This window comes from Eulemur rufifrons, chromosome 3 (assembly GCF_041146395.1).
Source record: "Eulemur rufifrons isolate Redbay chromosome 3, OSU_ERuf_1, whole genome shotgun sequence".
In the NCBI taxonomy this organism is placed as follows: Eukaryota; Metazoa; Chordata; class Mammalia; order Primates; family Lemuridae; genus Eulemur; species Eulemur rufifrons.
In genome coordinates, this window is record NC_090985.1 from 7,080,394 (window position 1) to 7,098,244 (window position 17,851).

Sequence of the window (17,851 nt, forward strand, 5' to 3'; positions counted from 1 at the left end):
TGGCAAATATAGGGTCCCAAAGCTTGGTGATTCTAATCATGTATTAACAATACAGATGCTGATGGGGTTATGTCTGGATTAACCCATCATAAGTTGAGAATATCTGATGATGAGTTTATCCAGATATAACCTGATCATAAGGAGTGTACTGAATGTGTATCGCTTTTGTACCATCATAAAGTGACAAAATTGTAAGTTGAACCATTGTTAAGTTGGGGACCATCTGTAATTGTGTTCTTGTAACGTACTACTCATTATCCCCGGAGAAGTCTTGTCACATGTTTGTGGAGCTGAACTAACCTTTCCTTGTAGAAACACTTTACCTACAGTTTTTCTTTGAACCAGGTTGCTTGATTTTCCCTGAGGACTTGGCAGAGGAGAAGGAGCATGGAGTATGAAGTTACTCTGGCTTCATTGTGAATCCCGGCCCTTCTGCTCATTCACTGTGTAATCATGGGCCCATCTCCTAGCTTTTCTGAGACTTAATTCATACTTCCCTTCACCCTAGTCACACGTTCGCTTGGTCCTATCCTCGATCTTTTCCTTACCTCTAACTGCTCACCTCTGAAGTCTCAATTTCATATACCCTACTCTGACCACTTCCTTGCAGCCTTCACCTTACTCACTGTACTACCCCCACTACACAGGATCTTAGATCACTGAGCCTCCAATCCCTGACCCAACCTGGATTAGTTAGGGTAAGGTTAAACCGCTATAACCAAAACACCCTACAATACAGTGGCTCAAATAGGAGAGGAGGTTTTTTTTCTCTCTTTCAGGTCACAGCACAAGGCAGATGTTCAAAGTCAGTGAGTGGTGCTGCCACACACAGCCACCCAAGGACCCAAGTGTCTTCCCTCCTGTTTCTCTGTTGTTCCCTGTGGCCTTGTCCTGGATTGAGCTGTGGAGAGGATGAAAGAGCGTGGAGGACGCTCCACCTGATAGAAAGGCCCCTATCCACGAGTAGCACACATCACTTCCACTCATACGCCATTGAAGGGGTCCCCACTACATGGCCACACAAGAAGCAAGGGAGCCTGGGAAATGTAGTATGTGTGGCCAGCTGTGTTCCAGATACTCTTGTATTCAGAAGAAGCGTAATGGGTTTTGGTGGACAGCTAGTCATCTCTGGGACACTAGCATCTTCACTAGCTGTCACCTCCCCTCAGGTCCCCTCTCCTCTCCTTATTCAGCCCAGGTTGCATGGTCTAACACTGTAATCACTTCTTTGCAATTACCCTTAACCTCCTGGCTGCTCTGCCTCCTTCATGGTAACTTAGAAGAACCTCAACTCTGTGCGCATCTGTGCCTGAATAGCTGAAAATAACTGCAGAAAAACCCTGTCTTTAAATTCATGACAACAAACCTAAAATATGCACCCAAGACTGCTGAGGAATCATATACTTCCCTTATCTGTTTACTTTCCCACTCCTGGAAATTGCTGTTTTACACCTTCACCTCTCTCTTCAAAACCCCTCCTCCAATTTCTCAGCTGGTCATCTTGCCACCTCCTTCGTGGTAGAAATGGAAACAATCAGATGGGAATTCCCTTATTTTTCCTTTACCACGTCAACCGTCTGACTTGGATCTGTACTCATTCTCTGCCTTTCCTCCTGTTTTAGTGAATGAAATATCTCTGCTTCTCTGAAAGACCAGCCTCTTTACCTGTCCACTGAATCCCATCTCCTTTTGACTCCTCAAAAGACCTTGGTCCTTGTTTCCACAGCTATTTTCTGTCTCCTGCATCATCTTTATCTTGATAGGCTATTTCCGTCAGCACATAGATGTACTCAAGGATATTTTGTCTTTAAAAAATCCTGCTTTGACCCCTTATTCTCCTTTAGTTACTGCCCATTTCTCTGCTACCCTTCACAGAAAAAAATTCTCCAAGGAGTTGTCGAAATTAAATGATTTCACTTTCCTACGGCCCATTTTTCCTCAACCCATTTCAGAGAAGTTTCTCCCTCTACCCCCCCTCTGAAACTGTAGTTGTTTAGGTCAACCAGTGATTTCATGTTGCCAACACAGTGGTCACTTCTTGTCCCTCTTTTAGCACGCAATGTTGTTGGATATAGTTGATTTATCTCTGTATCAAGAAACACTTGGTTCTCTTGGTTTCTGAGACAGTATGTGCTTCTGGTTTTCTTCTGCCTTACCGGTTGTTGCTTCTTGGTCCCCTTTGCTAGCTTCTCCTCTGCTCTACCTCTAGCTGGCAGAGTGCCCTGGCACGCAGTCTTGGAGCCTCACCTCTTTTTCTCTATATAGTCTTTCTTTAGTTGATTTTGTCCATTCCCGTAGTTTTAAATTCAAGCTATATACTCATGCCTCTCAAAGTTACAACTCCAGTCTGACCCCTTTCTTGAGCCCCACATTTATATATCTTATGACTTATGTGACATCTTCATTTGGATATCTAATAGGTATTTTAAAACTAGCATGTCCCAAACAACACTGATTCTCACCCCCACCTCCAACATATTTCTCCTTCAAGATTTTCCATATAGTTTCAATATCTATCTATTTATTTTAGCCAAAAACTTAGGAATTATTCTTTATTACTCTTTTTTCCATCCGCCCTCCATTCTCCCCACCCCCACGCATCTGACTTCACTCTAGGAATGCGCCCTGAGCAGTCTAAGCCAGTCATGGTAGTCCCGTACTCTTTGCTAGTGACCAGAATGGGATCCAAAACTGGTCTGCATAAGGAGTCAGTTTAGGAATGTCGTGTGTCTTAATTCAGGTCATTCATGTCATTGGTGCAATGACATAAAGATTTCTGGGGAACATTTCTCTTTTGAGAATGTCAGTGAGGAAACGTGGCCCACATTTCTATTACCCAGCACCCTCTGACCATCCTCAAAAAGAATCTGCCTTAGGATGAGTTGACCTTCTGGATGGCGGAATGAAGAGGAGGAAAACCTGGCTCAGATGACACAGCTGGATGAGTAGAGCACACAACCCCCAAACCCACCCTACATCTGGATTTCAGTTCTGTGAGATGATAAATTTCCTTATTGTTCAAGCCACTTTGAATTGGGTTGTCTGTTTTTTGCAATTGAAAGCAAATTTTATTAAATTTTTAAACTTTTTGTTTTTAAATTTCAGAATATTCTGGGGGTACAAACATTTTGGTTATACATGCCTTTGCACTGCCCAAGCTAGAGCTACAAGCATGCCCATCCTCCAGTGTGCTCTGCACCTGTTAGTTGTGAATTTACCCATCCCCTCCACCCTACTCTCACCTGCCGAGCACCCAATGAATATTACTTCCATGTGTGCACCTAAGTGTTGATCAGTTAGTACCAATTTGATGGTGAGTACATGTGGTGCTTGTTGTTCCATTCTTGTGATACTTCACTTCAAATAGACAACCTACAGAATGGGAGAAAATATTTGCATGAAAGCAAATTAATAGATGCAAGGAGAAAGGCAGGTGAAATTCCTGCTGGCTGAGTGCCTTAGATTCAGTTTCAGTTTTCATGAGGCCCAGTTAAACTGGGATTCCTATTCTTGGATTTCTGTGACATTCCTGGTTCTCCCAAAGCCCCCATGACCATACCTGAGCTGGCCTGTGTGTGTCTTGTACCTGAAAGAATTTAACTAAAATGGGAGATAAAGCACTCTGCCCATTGAGTACTTGGCCCATATTAAGTTCTCAATCCCTTTGTGTTTGTTTATATTAGTTTTGTTGCCATGGGATTTAAGGCAGCTCTCAGTAAATTCCAGTGTCTTCTCTTCACAAATGTCCAGTGGATCTCACGAATCTTTGGAGAAATAAGTTCTTTGGAACCAAAACGTTAAGAAAAGCAGAGACAGACTTTAGGGTTTGTCTTTCAGATCCAGGTTCTTCTCTGAACCTCGTCTCTCACCCCTACTTGGCAGGGAGCTGGCAGATCAACGATCAGTGCAAGCTGCTCTGGACCTCTGAAAGTTTCCATTTAAATATAGCAAAACCTCTTTCATTTGGAGCTGTTGTGGAGGAGCACACTATAAATGAGTGAAAAGCCTAAATTAGATAATTTTTAAAAGAACGGTAGCTTCATTATTTTCAAGTACACAGAGTAACTTAAACTCAGTCATGAAGTGTTCCTTTGTAGGAGCCCTTGGGGACTTTCCTTAATGAGTAGATTATAATTATTGGTAATCAGCATAACAGTTTTCTGCAATGCGTGCTTTGAAAGCAATTGAGCATATTAAGTGATTTTGATGTTCCAGGGGGCAATTTTGTTCATAGTATTAATCTGTTCAGAATATACCCTTTATAGCTGTAACCCTCTGTTGTTTTAAAAAAAAATTCTGAAGACTCTCTCCATTAGACATTTGATTACCAATGTAGGAGGCAGAGAGATGCTTAGTAGGACTCAGATTCGTGTCCTGACAGAACTACAGGGAGAGCTCAGGCTTGCATGTGAGGCCTGGTGTAAACCCTGGCTCCGTTACCTACTAACTGTTTAACCCTGGGCTTGATAAAAAGAATTTTAGTGAGTCTCAGTTTCTCCTCTGTAAAATGGGGATAATTCTACTTTGCAGGGACAATGTGAACACTAAATGAGTATTAATTAAAGCTCTTAATACAAGTATTCAATAAATGCTAGCTGCCTTCTCCCTTCTCTATAGATCTCTTAGCCTGCGTGGGAGGCTCTCCTGCCTCTTTAGTGTGTCATGGAGTCTGCTCCCAGCCCTGGTGGTACCTCTTCATTCCCTGGTGACTAAGTGACATAAGCTTGCCCCTTCTCCAGGCCCAACCGCTGGCCACACACAGGAGACCGTGGCATGTGAGGTGGTGCCATTCTGCTTCCATAGCCTGTCCCCAGTAAACCTGGGTCTGAGAAGAGCAGGACATCCCTAACCCACTTGTATCCAAATGCTCTGCTAAGCACCTTATGTGGGAAGGTATTTACTGCATTTTATCGATTCTGAGATGCATTTTTTGAAATTGGAATATATTTCAAAATTTGTGTCTTATCAGTGTCACCCAGGCAGCAGTTGTGACATTACCACTGTCATCACCTGTGCGTGTGCAAATTGGGCGTGCTCTTCCCATTGTCATCATTTCTATTGAGTAATGTGCGTTGTTGATACCACATGTGTTCGATGTAAGTGCTTTTTAAGTTGTCTTCAAAAAGATAATACTATGATTTGGTATTATAATGAAAGGTTGTCATGTATTCAGAAAGGCACAGAAGCAGAGCAGTGGGGTTAATTTTGATAATAGTGAAGCACAGATTTGCCATTAGAGGAATGAACATGAGACCATATTTTTTTACAAAACAGCAAGTGTTTTTTGGAATTAAGAAAGAAAGATATCTACTAGTAAATGAAATTTTACTGTCATCCTGAGCTTTGTGCAAGAGGATTCCTATCAAACACCTAACAAGGCAACTGAATGAAGGAGAAACTGTCCCATCCCATGTAATAAATGGAATAGGTTTTAATGCAGTGAGAGGCCTAGGGTGACCAACTCATGCAAAGCACAGGACTAATCATTAAGGTGTGAATCAATTTGTTAGAAACTTCCTGTTGACTTTGAACAGGAGCTGATTAACTTCCAGGGACATGTGATTCAATATAGAAAAAAATGAAACCAGAGTTTAAGTCAAATAGAAAATGCTGATGAAACTGGGTATTCTTCAGCATGCCCCCAAATCTGAAAAAGACTTAAAGTGCTCTTTAAATAAGTATGTTTTAAGTTTACTAGGATTTGTCTTAATCAGGTTATGGTAAGATACACGCAGGAAATGACTGTCATGAAGGAGGAAGTGTGTTGTACTCATGGGTCCCTAGAAATAGGAGGCACAACATGCCACACAGGGCCATGGGAGAGCGCCTGGGTGGGCCAGGAGGCAGAGGGGGCCAGGGGAAAATGTGGGCATGAGGTTTTATTGTGGTTTCTGCAGAAAAGAGTGGGCGAGGCAGGGTAAACTGGTTAGGGATTAGCTGATTTAAATAATTTTGGTGGGCCTTGGGGTATACGGGGTGTCCCTAGTTGTCTGGTATCTGGCCCTGAGGTGGTTAGGGTAGAGTGTGAGAGCCCTATTAAAGAGGTACTTGGGGAGTGTGGGCTCTAGATTGGTTGGTTTGTATAGGAGAGATTTGTTCCCAAGTAAGTTGTTTGCTATCTCTAGGAATTAGCAAACCCTGGGAGGAGCAGTCCAGGGTCAGCATGGCCCCAAGATGTCAAAGCATCAGAAAACAAAAGGTATGGCTAGTACAGTGAAAAATAATTCCAAGTAATAAGAAAGCATTGTCATGGTTTAATTTTTCTTAGTGACACATTGTGGCCAGCCTTCAAGATGGCCCACAGTGACCCCACCTCCTGTAAAATGCTCTTGTATAGTCCCCTCCCACATTGTATCAGGGTTGGTGTGTGTGACCAGTAAAATATAGCAGAAGTATGATGTGTCACTTTCAAGGCTCGGTTATAAAAGACGTTTCAAGGCCAGGCTTCTGCACCCACTCCACCCCGCTTGAATTACTGAAAGGGGGAAACCAGCTGCTGTGTCACAAGGACACTTGGGCAACCTGGAGAGACCTACTTACCAAGGAACTGAGGCTTCCTGCCAATAGCCCTGTTAGTGAGACATCTCGGAATCTGATCCTCCAGCTTCAGTCGAGCCTACAGATGACTGCAACCTCCCAAGAAACCCTGAGCCAGAACCAACCAGCTAAGCCATTTCCAGATTCTTGACTCTTAGAAATTGTGCGAGACAATAAATATTTTGAGCTGCTGAGTTTTGGGCGTAATTTATTGTATATCAATATATAACTGACACATAAATAACAGTGTCTTTTGCAATATGGCATCTTAGAGTTGAAAAATGCAATATTCCTATTTTATGGATAAGGAAACTGACCTCAGAGAGATAAAGCAAATTGCTCAAAGTGACATTACTAGTTAATAGCAAATAAACTTTAATCCAGCTTATGTTAGAATTTATTTAAATCTCTGAATTTATTTAGGTCTAAACTGGCATTTTACTGATTCTCAAAAACATTAATAGGGAATTCTGGTATTTTTGTGCCTTTTTCTCTGCTGCCTTCCTGTAGGGGGATGACCCAACAGAGGTATCTTTTATGGTTGATAATATATCCCACATGTGTTCTCTTTCTTCTCCTTAATACTGTGTGTTAGTTGGCTTATTTGTTCATTCATGTATTAAATTAAACATTTATTGAAGGCCTACTGAGTGCCAAGGACTGGGAATATAAGACTGTGAAAATCACAGCCCTAACTTGAGTTTCTAGTCCGGTAACATCTCTGAATACCTATCTCTCTCTCTTTGAAAGAAAGAGGCACCTTGCCCTCTCTCTGGCTCACCTGTCCCACCATCAGTAGGGGAACCAGGTAAGCAGTCCTTGAGTGTGGATTTAGCAAGAAAGAGCTGAACATTGGGCTGCTTTTTTGTGGAAGCCCACTGCTTGTCCACGTTACGTTTCATTAACTCTGATGTCAAAGTTCCACCTCCTGCAGGGAGCATTTGCAGCACCCCAAGAGAGCCGTCTGCAGTTGCTGTCTGGCAGAGGCATACATTAACTCTAATGAGCAAAAGTGGGGCTCCCAGGCCCCACTCCACTGCATCTCGAGCAGCTCTTCCTGGCCTGGCTCTGTCTGCTTCCTGAGTCGAGAGCTTCTGATCTCCAGCTACCGTTTCTCTTCTAAGTGTAGCATTAGCTTTCCAGGATTAGAGGAAGAGACTGTCTCTTAATTGTTGAAAGAATGAGGAGGGGTCTCTCTCTCTCTCTCTCTAATTTTCATTAGCCCCTCCGCCCCAATAGTTGTGACAAGAGGCCTGTATTTCTACGAAAAGAAAGGAAAAGTTGGGGAAAAGGAATATTCTGAATAGGAACAAAGTAGCAAATGAAAGGTAATTTTACACTTGGTCTTTTTGCCCTAGTCTTTAAAAGTTTTTTTGGGGAATTATGAGGTTTAGAATCTGTCCTTAAGGAGGGATGTGTTACTCAAAATAAATTGCCTCTGGATTGTTTTCCCTTCAAGTCTATCCTGTTTTTTAAAAATGTCATTCTAGTTAAATTTTTTTTTTTTTAAATAAACTTTATCTGCAAAGTGATTCTTCACTCTGAGGGTAGGTTAGGGGTAAGATTGAGTTAGTGGATATGGCAGAATCTTGAGAGGGATTTCCTTTGAAAAAACAGTAGTACATTTTTATTGGAAAAATGAAAAATATATAAGTTTTTATATTATAAACTTCAGAGAGTTTGAAAAAAAAAAAGTCTTGCCTGATGAGGTTCTGCAGAAGACACAATGATTCATAATTGGGACACATCCCCTCAAAATCTTGGAGGGATGTGAGATTTTACTGTGTGGGGATGAGTTTTAGAAGGTTGAGAAATGTTGTGTTAGAAAAAGGTTGAGTCTCCTCAAAAGGCAGAATGGGGAAAACTGGAGCAGGATTCCGGACGTTTCTACAGGGAGCGTGTGCAGCACCCCAGGAGAGCGCTGATGAAAGGCTTCGGGAGGGGCAAGCAGCGAGAGCCACGGTCAGAGAAAGATGAGGGAACACGGGCCTATAATGGCCAAGGTGCTACTGTGTTCTAGATTTCTGTTTATAATTTTGCAGTGAGAAAGGCCCCTTCTAAGAAAGGGGGAAAACCCGTAAAATTGAATACATACAAATGAAAACTTACACATGCCAAAAAATACCAAAACAAAGTCAAATGACAAATGACAACACCTTTACCAAAGGATTGATTTCCTTAGTATAAAGCATTTTATAAATATATAAGAACAATCTAAAAAAAGGGGCAAAAAGCATGTTGACAGAAAGAAATAAATACACATGGTCAACAACCGTACGAAAACTGCTTATTTTTCATCCATCAGATGAGCAAAGGTTAAAAATGTTTGGTGACCCACTATTGAAAAGGATGTGGGGTGCTCTGACCCACTGTTGATGGGAGAGTAAGTTGATTCAGATTTCTTGAAAGACTAAAAAGCAGTATCTTAATAAATGCGCACAACTTTAACCCAGTAAATTCTAACTCTAAATATGTATCAAGGCAAAAACATTTGTGTATGTGAACAAGACGTATGTTCATTGTAACTTTTTAATTATGAAAAAGTAAAAACTATTAAATGTGCATCAGTAGAAAAGAGACTAAAAAAATTATAAAACTTTCATAAAATGCAATTTGATGACACAGCAAGGCACATGCATGTATTGATTTGGAAAGCTCTCAGGCATATTGATTGAAGAACTATGTTTGGTGTGATGCTATTTTTTGTCTGAAGAAAAACAACTCTACTAAACTTGAAGTCACATGCATACATGCTTGTAGAGCCAGAACACTGGAAAGACTATGGAAGGTATTAACAGTGGTTACCTCTGGAAAGTGGATATTTTTGTTTTAGCTTATTCCCTTTATCTTTGTATTATTTTTTTACTGTGGACATGTATTTCTTAAAAAATTTTTAAATGAGTTTAAAAAAATTTAATTGTATTTAAAAAAAGCTGTAAAATTTACCATCTTAACTATTTCTAAATATAGTGTACAGTTCAGTAGTGTTAAGTATATTTATGTTGTACAGCCAATCTCTAGAACATTTTCATCTTGCAACACTGAAACTCTGTACCCATGAAACAACAACTCCTCACTCTCCCTCCCTGCAGCCCCTGGCAGCCACCATTCTATTTTCTGTCCTTATAAATTTAACTACTCTAGGTACCTCATATAAGGGGAATCATACAGTATTTGTCCTTTTGCAACTGGGTTACCGGCTTATTTCACTTAGCATGACGTCTTCAAGTTTCATCCATGTTGTAGCCTGTGTCAGAATGTCCTTCCTTTTTAGGGCTAAATAATATTCCATTGTATTTATACACCACATTTTGTTTATCCATACATCTGTGATAGACACTTTGGTTGCTTCCGCCTCTTGGCTACTTTGAATAGTGCTGCTGTGAACAAAGGATGTGCAAATATCTCTTGGAGATCCTCCCTTCAGTTATTTTGGCTATATACTCAGAAGTGGAATTTAATGAGATATTTCAAAAAGTATTTAAGCAATGAATTCACCTGTAGCAGGGCAGTATTAGGCTCTCTGTGGGCTAGCTGAACCGAGTAGTCTGAGGCCAGGATTATTTCCTTTACCAGCCTCCCAGGGGCTCGGCAATTTCATTCCTGCCCCCTGAGCCTCTCCTTTGCCCAGAGGCAGGAGGAGGCTAAGCAGGCTTGTGAACTGGCTGCTCCCGTCTGCATTAATTCAGCACATTTCTATAGCTCCCTGAAGGAAGATACGCTGCAGCAACATTTAATTAGTGGCCAGGAACATGCTTTCCCAAGGACACGACTTATTTCTCAGCCAGCTGTTGCCTGTTGCTCCCTAGCAACATGAAACACTCACATCTGATTGCTCTAAGGCCCTTTCTCTCCAGATGAGGCGGGTGGCCAGTTCGCCTGCTGTCACAGCCAGGGGCAGGGGTGGAGGGAGGTGGCCCTTGGACGGGGGCTAATTCTCCAGAGGAAGTGAGTGATCTGAACTTGTTATTCCTGCCAGCTATGGTACTAAACCTTTGACTCTTGAGCTGCCTACTGGTGGTTAAGGTGCTCCACCACCCCTCTCCTTCAAGTTCATGATTACAGTAGACAGAAAGAATGTCACCAACTGTAACACAGAGCAACATGGCCTAGAATAATAGTCCACTGGTATTTTAAAGTGCAGCTGAGAGTTTGGACCCCCTTTGGGAGAGCCTGTCTTTCAGGATGGACTGGGGTGGGGGGCTGGAGGCCCTGGCACCACACACCTTGTGCAGGAGGACCAAGGGGCGCCTCAGTGGCCTGCTCACTGCCCTTGGTTTCCAGGGGCCTTGGAAAGAGGGAGTGGGTGGGCAGATGTCTGCAGCAGCCACTGCTTTGAGTCTGAACTTGCCGTTCCCCATGGTGTCTGGGAGATGGCTTCTTAGGGACTAGACTTCAGTCTGGTTCCTCCCAAGTGCTGCTTCTGCAGAGGTTGCAAACTGGAGCCTTTGAGTTGAGGAGCTGCTCACTGACATGTTTATTTGGTATGTAGGGTGTTTGTGCAGTTTTGAAGTTTTCTAGAATATCCTGCATTTTCCTATGGCCGTCAAGAGAGGCCCCGTTAGACTGGGCTTGTGTGCTCTCCTGCTCCCACCATCCCCCCACTCAGCAGCCCTGTTCGAGTGTGTGCCCTTCTGCAGCTACCTCGGATTTACTCATCCACTCGTTCCACAAACCTTTCTTGAGCTGCTTTGGAGTATCTGACCCTGAGCGAGGCACTGGGCTAAAAAGACCAATAAGGTGTGGTCTGTGCACTCCCTGAGCCCATGGACCAGATGGGAGACAGACAAGCACGCGGCTGGGGGTTCCCTGAGGTCAGCTGGTAGGGGGAGGCACAGGCGGTCGGGGAGCACACAGACCTTGGGTAACTGGAGCTTCTGGGATGAATTAGCAAGTGAGGGAAGGTGGTGCCCAGCCAAGACGGGGGAGCCAGGAAGAGGCCGATTGGGAAGGGAAGGTGCCGGATGCGGTCGATTGGCGGTGCTCATGGTCATCCGGTGGGGGCGTCAGCAGGAGAGGTGGGTGATGAGCCTGGAGAGCCAGCGCTCTAGACTGGAGGTCAAGATTGAGGAGCCAGGGGTAAAGCATGCTGCCAGTATCACAGCATGCTTTGTTTGAGAAGAAACTAGTAACAATAGCAAGTTCATCGAGCAGTTGCTATGTGCCATGCCTGGTGTTTACATTTATTAACTCCTTCCCTCCTCACAGCAACCCTATGAAGCGGATTGGGAGACATTTCTGCAGCGCTCAGTCACTGAGTGGAAGAGTCAGGCTTTGAGCTAGAGCGGTCTCTGCTTCCAAAGCTTCTGTCGAAAACCGTCACACACCTCCATCGCTGCCTTCTCCGGGCACCTGTCCTAGGGGGTTGTCAGACATTTCCACCAACCTAAATGACAGCTCTGTGAGGGAGGTAATAATGTTCCTGTTTTCAGATGAGAACACTGAGGCCCAGAGACTTGCCCTAAATAACACACACAGCGATGGCAAGTCAGGGTGCGAATCCAGTCCGTTTGGTTCTGATGCCTGATCTGTTGCCTGATCTGCTGCCTTTAGGGTCAGGCTCGATAGCGAAGGAGGCAAGGACCCCATGCAAAGCTGAGGCAGAGGGTTTGGTGACCAGACACCCAGATGAAGCAGAAAGGAGGGGACAAGAGGGACAGAATTCTTCTTGGTCTCACCAAGAGAGGGAAGCTGGTGAGTGACTCCATGCTTTCTCAGCTGTCTGACCCTATTGTGTCTCCGCTCCCAGCCTCAGTTTCCTCAGCTATAAGTAGGCATAGTACTGACTCTTGAGGGTTCTGTCGAGTATGAAATAAAGGACTGCACGTCTGCCCGTGTCTGACACGTAACCAGTGCTCTGTCCAAGCAGAAAGCACTTGTCAAGCGCCAGGCTGGGCAGCCGCTTCTGGGGAGCCCCCCATTTGGTCAGGGTGGGTGTTTGAAGGGTTAACATGGCATTTTCAAGTCATTATACCCATGGTGAGAAAGAATGGCCTTTTCTGTTTCTAGAGAGACCATAGGAGATGATGACCTTGGTTCCGGCTTCCCTTCCAGCTGCTGCTTATTGATGAAGTGAAAATAGAAAGCCACCACCTCTCAGTTCCCCCACTGTGCAAGCAAGGACGGCCTGTCACAGCCTGCAGACACCTTCTAGGTGTGTGCATTCTACATTGTGTGAGCCACAGGACAACAGGAAGCTGGCTTGGGGGTGGGAGTGTAGAGCAAGGCTGTGGGAGGCTGTGTCCTCTCCACACCTTCCCCAGAAAATACAAGGGAGTGGCTGGGCTGGGGCCACTCGGTGCTGCACGAAGCTGAAGGCCGTCTTACACTCGACCTCACAGGGAGGCAGAGCTTAGAGGGCATCAGGGGACACCTAACTCAGAGGCTCCCAGCAGTTTCAAGTCCAAGGCCTCCATTCACCCTTACAGTGGCTTCAGTGGGCTCACCCCCACTAAGAGTTCTACTTTTCATACCCTTTGAGCGACACTGTCATTTGTTTGGTTCCCCCAACATTCGAACCTCTTTCTGGGTTTGTGCCATTCTACACTTTATGAGTTCTGTCGGGGAGCAAAGGCTGGCGCCCCCGACAGGGCGTTGCAATTGATGATGTGCCGATCGGCCCACCCGTGCCAGACTGCCCCAGCCAGCTGCACAAGACGGATGGCGTCGGGAGCTCCCTTACTAGGGCAGTGGCCCCAGACACCGATATTTTAGTATCAAAGTTGAGCTTTCCAGTTTACATCTGGAAACAGCATAAAAAGTTATTGAGATTCTACTGCTGGAGTGATGAGGGTTAGGCAAAATGATTCCCACTTGATAGAGTGGAAACCAACAAAGAGAGCAAGAACAAGGGAGTCACTGCCTTGAATCGTGGCTCCAGTTTTGTGACCTTCAGCAAGTGACTTATTTTCTCTGTGCCTGAGTTCCTCATCTATAAGATGGAGATGGTAACAGTAGGCACTGCAGAGAGCAGAGCAGATCGAATCAATTAACATCACACATCAATTAACATACACAAGGGCTAAATTTAGCACACAGCCTTTCCTTTTATAGTCTTTCCACTAAATTCTTTTTTTTTTTTTTTGAGACAGAGTCTCACTCCGTTGCCCTGAGTTGAGTGCCGTGGTGTCAGCCTAGCTCCCAGCAACCTCAAACTCCTGGGCTCAAGCAATCCTCCTGCCTCAGCCTCCTGAGTAGCTGGGCCTACAGGTGCGCACCACCACGCCTGGCTACTTTTTCTACTTTTAGTAGACACGGGGTCTCGCTCTTGCTCAGGCTGGTCTGGAACTCCTGAGCTCAAGCGATCCTCCCGCCTTGGCCTCCCGGAGTGCTAGGATTACAGGTGTGAGCCACCACGCCCGGCCTCCACTAGATTGTTAAGGTCCATTTGTAGGTTTCAGGACACTTTCTGAGGAGGGTTGCAAAGCTGCTCCTTTGCTCCCCCTATCAGAGTGCAAACAGACGGAGCTGGGGCCCTGGCTGAGTTGAGGGGGTGTCGGCTGCTGGGGCTTCAAGCCCCAGAGGAGCGCAGGGCAGCGAAGAACAGCAAGCATTTCTTGGGCACTTGAGCCAGACGCTGTGCTGAATCCTTTGTGTATGCTAACTGATTTGATCTGCTCCGCTCTCTGCAGTGCCTACTGTTACTGTCTCCATCTTATAGATGAGGAACTCAGGCACAGAGAAACTAAGTCACTTGCTGAAGGTCACGAAGCTGAAGCCACAATTCAAACTTGGACTTCAGAGTCTGCAGCTCAGCCTCCTCTTCACCCTTACATGTGGTGAGGGGCACTGGGGGAGGACATGGGGCAGAGGAGGGGCGGACGGCGTATCTGGGACTTACACTGCATGCAGGCAGCCGGCCATGTGGGAAGGATGGAAAATCCCCATCTGAGCCGCAGATCCAAGCCAGAAGGGACTGGGTGAGATGCTCTGAGGGATAAGGGCTGTCTTAGAGACACCTTTGCATCTCTGGCCAGGGAGGACAGATGGCAGATGGGCAGCCATGGGGCCCAGCCCTGACCAGCTGCTGTTTGCAGGGCAGAGCTGCCCACGTGCCCCTGTGGCAAGTGCATGGTGACAGTGGGATTAGGTGTACCCAGCAACCTCAGTGACCATTGAGTAGAGCTGCACAGTGGGCCCTTCTGGCTGGCCCTTCTAGCAACTCTGAGTCCCGGGTGCTTAGCTTGCTAATCTCCATCCCCATGGCAGCAGGGGGTGACAGAGCAGTCTCTAAGGTCATGGAATCTCCCACCTCTCAATGGCCAGGCGATTCACCCAGCAAATGTCTCCTAATCTGAAAAGCTAGGAGGGTGAAAGAGTTTCCAAATTATCAGAGAGCCTCCTCGCATTCTCCCTTTTAGAAAGCAAGATGTAAAACTAGGACAATGTAACGGGAGTGGGCGGTATGTCGGTATGTCTTCTGTCCTCTCCATTCCCCTCCTTCCATGTGTCCTATCTCCCCTTTGACTTGGGTCTGCCGATTTCATTTGTTCTGTCTGCATTCCGTTTCCTGCCTCATTTCACAAAGGACTCGAAGCAGCTCTCAAAAATACATTCACGATGATAGGACAATAAAGTGCTTGAGTAATGTGGGGCCAGCGGAATCTACAGGTAAGCTGCCTGAGGTGGATGGAATGCCAGGATTTCTTAGTGACCCCTTTTCAGAATCCTGCTTCTGGAACCATTCCAGTGTGTCTCAGAATGACATTTTGGGCATATTGTCATTTGTACATTACATAAGCAATTGATTCATTCAATAAATATGAAGTGCCTATTTTTTAAAAAGAAATACATCCCCACCCTTTTGACTTCTGAACTCTTTTTTCACAATTTGGAGACATTGCTATGGTGTCCTTTTAGAATCAGACACCGGCTAATGTTTAGAGTTCTAGATAACACTCTGTAATCCACCCCAATTTATCATTTTAGTCATTCATCTTGTTGGTAATCCAGAGTCTTTCCATTTACTTTTGAGTGTTTCTCCAGAAACATTCTAGAAAACCATCTCAAAAATCACATTTGGTAATGCTCTCCAGTGTTTCCATGGCATTTTTTGGAGCCTGGCAGAGTCTGGAGCTGGACGTTTGCTTCTCTGCCCCGTGGGTGGGTCAGGGCGGCCCCAGGTAACTGACACAGTGAGAGGTGAGGGCCAACCCCAGCCGCTGGCTCGGGCTCTTCCGTGCAGTGAGGCCCTCCACAAGGGCTGGGCATGCCGAGGGGGAGGACTGGAAACTGGGGTGAGGCCAGGCTGGGAAGGGCCGTGCAAAGGAGTCTGCTCTGCTCGGACTTCACCCCATGTCATCCTGCAGTCACTCGGGAGGGCTGTTTCCAGGGCACAGCCAGCTCGCTTCTCTGCCTCCCCGCTGTCGTCCACGCCATGCCCTCTGCCCCCACAGTGCAGCAAAGGCCAGCTCAGCAGCTGCTTCCCTCAGAATACTTCCTTCCCTGGTCCCTGCCTTCCCCCTGCCCCCTGCCCCTGGCACAATGACTGCCATGCCCTGATCCTCAGGCACAGTGGCGTGTGCCTGTAGTAGGCAGGAGGAGTTTGAATCCAGCCTGGGCAGCATAACAAGACCACATCTCGGGGGGAAAAAAATAAGTGCTCGTCCTTTGAGGAATCACAAGTCCCCCAGGAAGTACTGTTGCCCTTGTACCTGGGAGGCTGGACTTCCTCATTCATGAGGTGCAGAGAAGGCAGGAGACCCGTGTTCTTACTGCCCACGAGGCTCTGTCTGCAGGCGGGAGCCAGCTCACCGTTGAGCTCTTGGAGGCTGAGAAGGGGTTTATGCTTTTCAGCAGATCCGGGGTAGGGTGACTGCAAAGGCCTCACCTGGAATTTGCTAGAAATGCAGACTCTCAGGCCCCTGCCAACACCTACTGAAACAGAACCTGCATTTTAACAAAGGCTCTTGGGGATTCGTGTGTGCAGCAGAGGTGGCACAAGGGATGGTAAAGAGAACGGCTAGTCACCTCCAGGTGGGACTTAATAAAGGACAGCAAAACGAATCCAACAGTGGCCACCGAATCCAGGCCAAGTAAGAGATTAGAAATTCAAAGAGATGTTCTGTGCCAGTCAGCCTCTCAGTTGCAGGAAACAGAAACAACCCTGGCTATTTCAGGCAGAAAAGGATTTATTACTGGAAATTACGTGTTTACAGTATCTGTGGAAGAGCCCAGAACATCCCTGCAGACACTCTAGACTGCTGCCGCCTTCCCATCAGGAAGGCAGGGTTTCGGGAGGGAACGTGGGGGCGGGTGACCTTCAGACCCCTTTGACTCAAGGATGGGAGGCTGCCATGGCCGTTGCCATGACCACCTCTCAACACCTGCAAAGCTGCTGTGGAAAAATCCACCATGTCCCCAAGCAAAGTGGGTGATAGTGGTCAAGGGGGACACTGGGATGGTCTCTGCCTGTCATCTTCCTTCCGAGTCTTGTGCAAGCACAACTAGTGAGACTTCATACGTGGCCACAGCTGCTTTGCCCTGCTTTGAAGTCAAGTGAAGGGGGGTGGCCTACAGAGCCCATCAGAAGGGGAGAGTGGGGTCTCATGCTCTGGCTGGAGGCTTGCTGAGCTGCAGAAAACCCATCAGCCTGTGCTGTGCCACCTCCAAAGCAGGGCTTTGCAAGAGAGTTCTTGGGAACAAAACACTGATGGTCCCTCGCAATGCTTGGCTGGGACATGTCCATGAAGAGAGAGAATGGAGCCTGCTTCCTGCCAGGAGAGGCCTGGAGGTGGAAGGGTGGCGGAGTAGCCTGCATGGCAGGGCCTGGAGAGAGGGGCAGCGGCCAGGTAAGCCATGCTGCTAGCAACTGGTGGGGTAAGGAGAAGGGTAAGGGGTTCCTGGGGTTCCTGTGGCTCAGTGGGCACTGTGGAGGGAGCAGGCCCTGAGCCAGTATTGCTGGTGCCCCACTCTGGGGCTCAGGGATGCCCACAGCAGGGGGCTGGAAGGTTTGAGCTGCAGGGGCAGGAACTGAGGCAGGTGAGGAGAGGACGGCCACAGTGCGTACCAGTTGTCAGTGAAGGGCTGGTGTCTGGGCTGTCCCGGGAGCAGACCCTGAGATGGTTCTGTGTTCAAGATTAAGGAATGGTTCAGGATCAGCACCTATGGAGGGGAGAGGAGGAGGTGGGATGGGGCAGAGGAAGAAGATGGGCTGCGCAGGTCCCATGGTGCCTCGCTGGGGCTGAAGGCGCCTGTCAGAGCTGCCCCCATTGGGCATTCATCATTCTTCGGTGGACATGGCATTGGAAGGGGGTGACTCGGGCAAAGCGCTTCTCTGGGGCCGTCCCTGGTGCCAACAGTGCTCTCAGCAGCT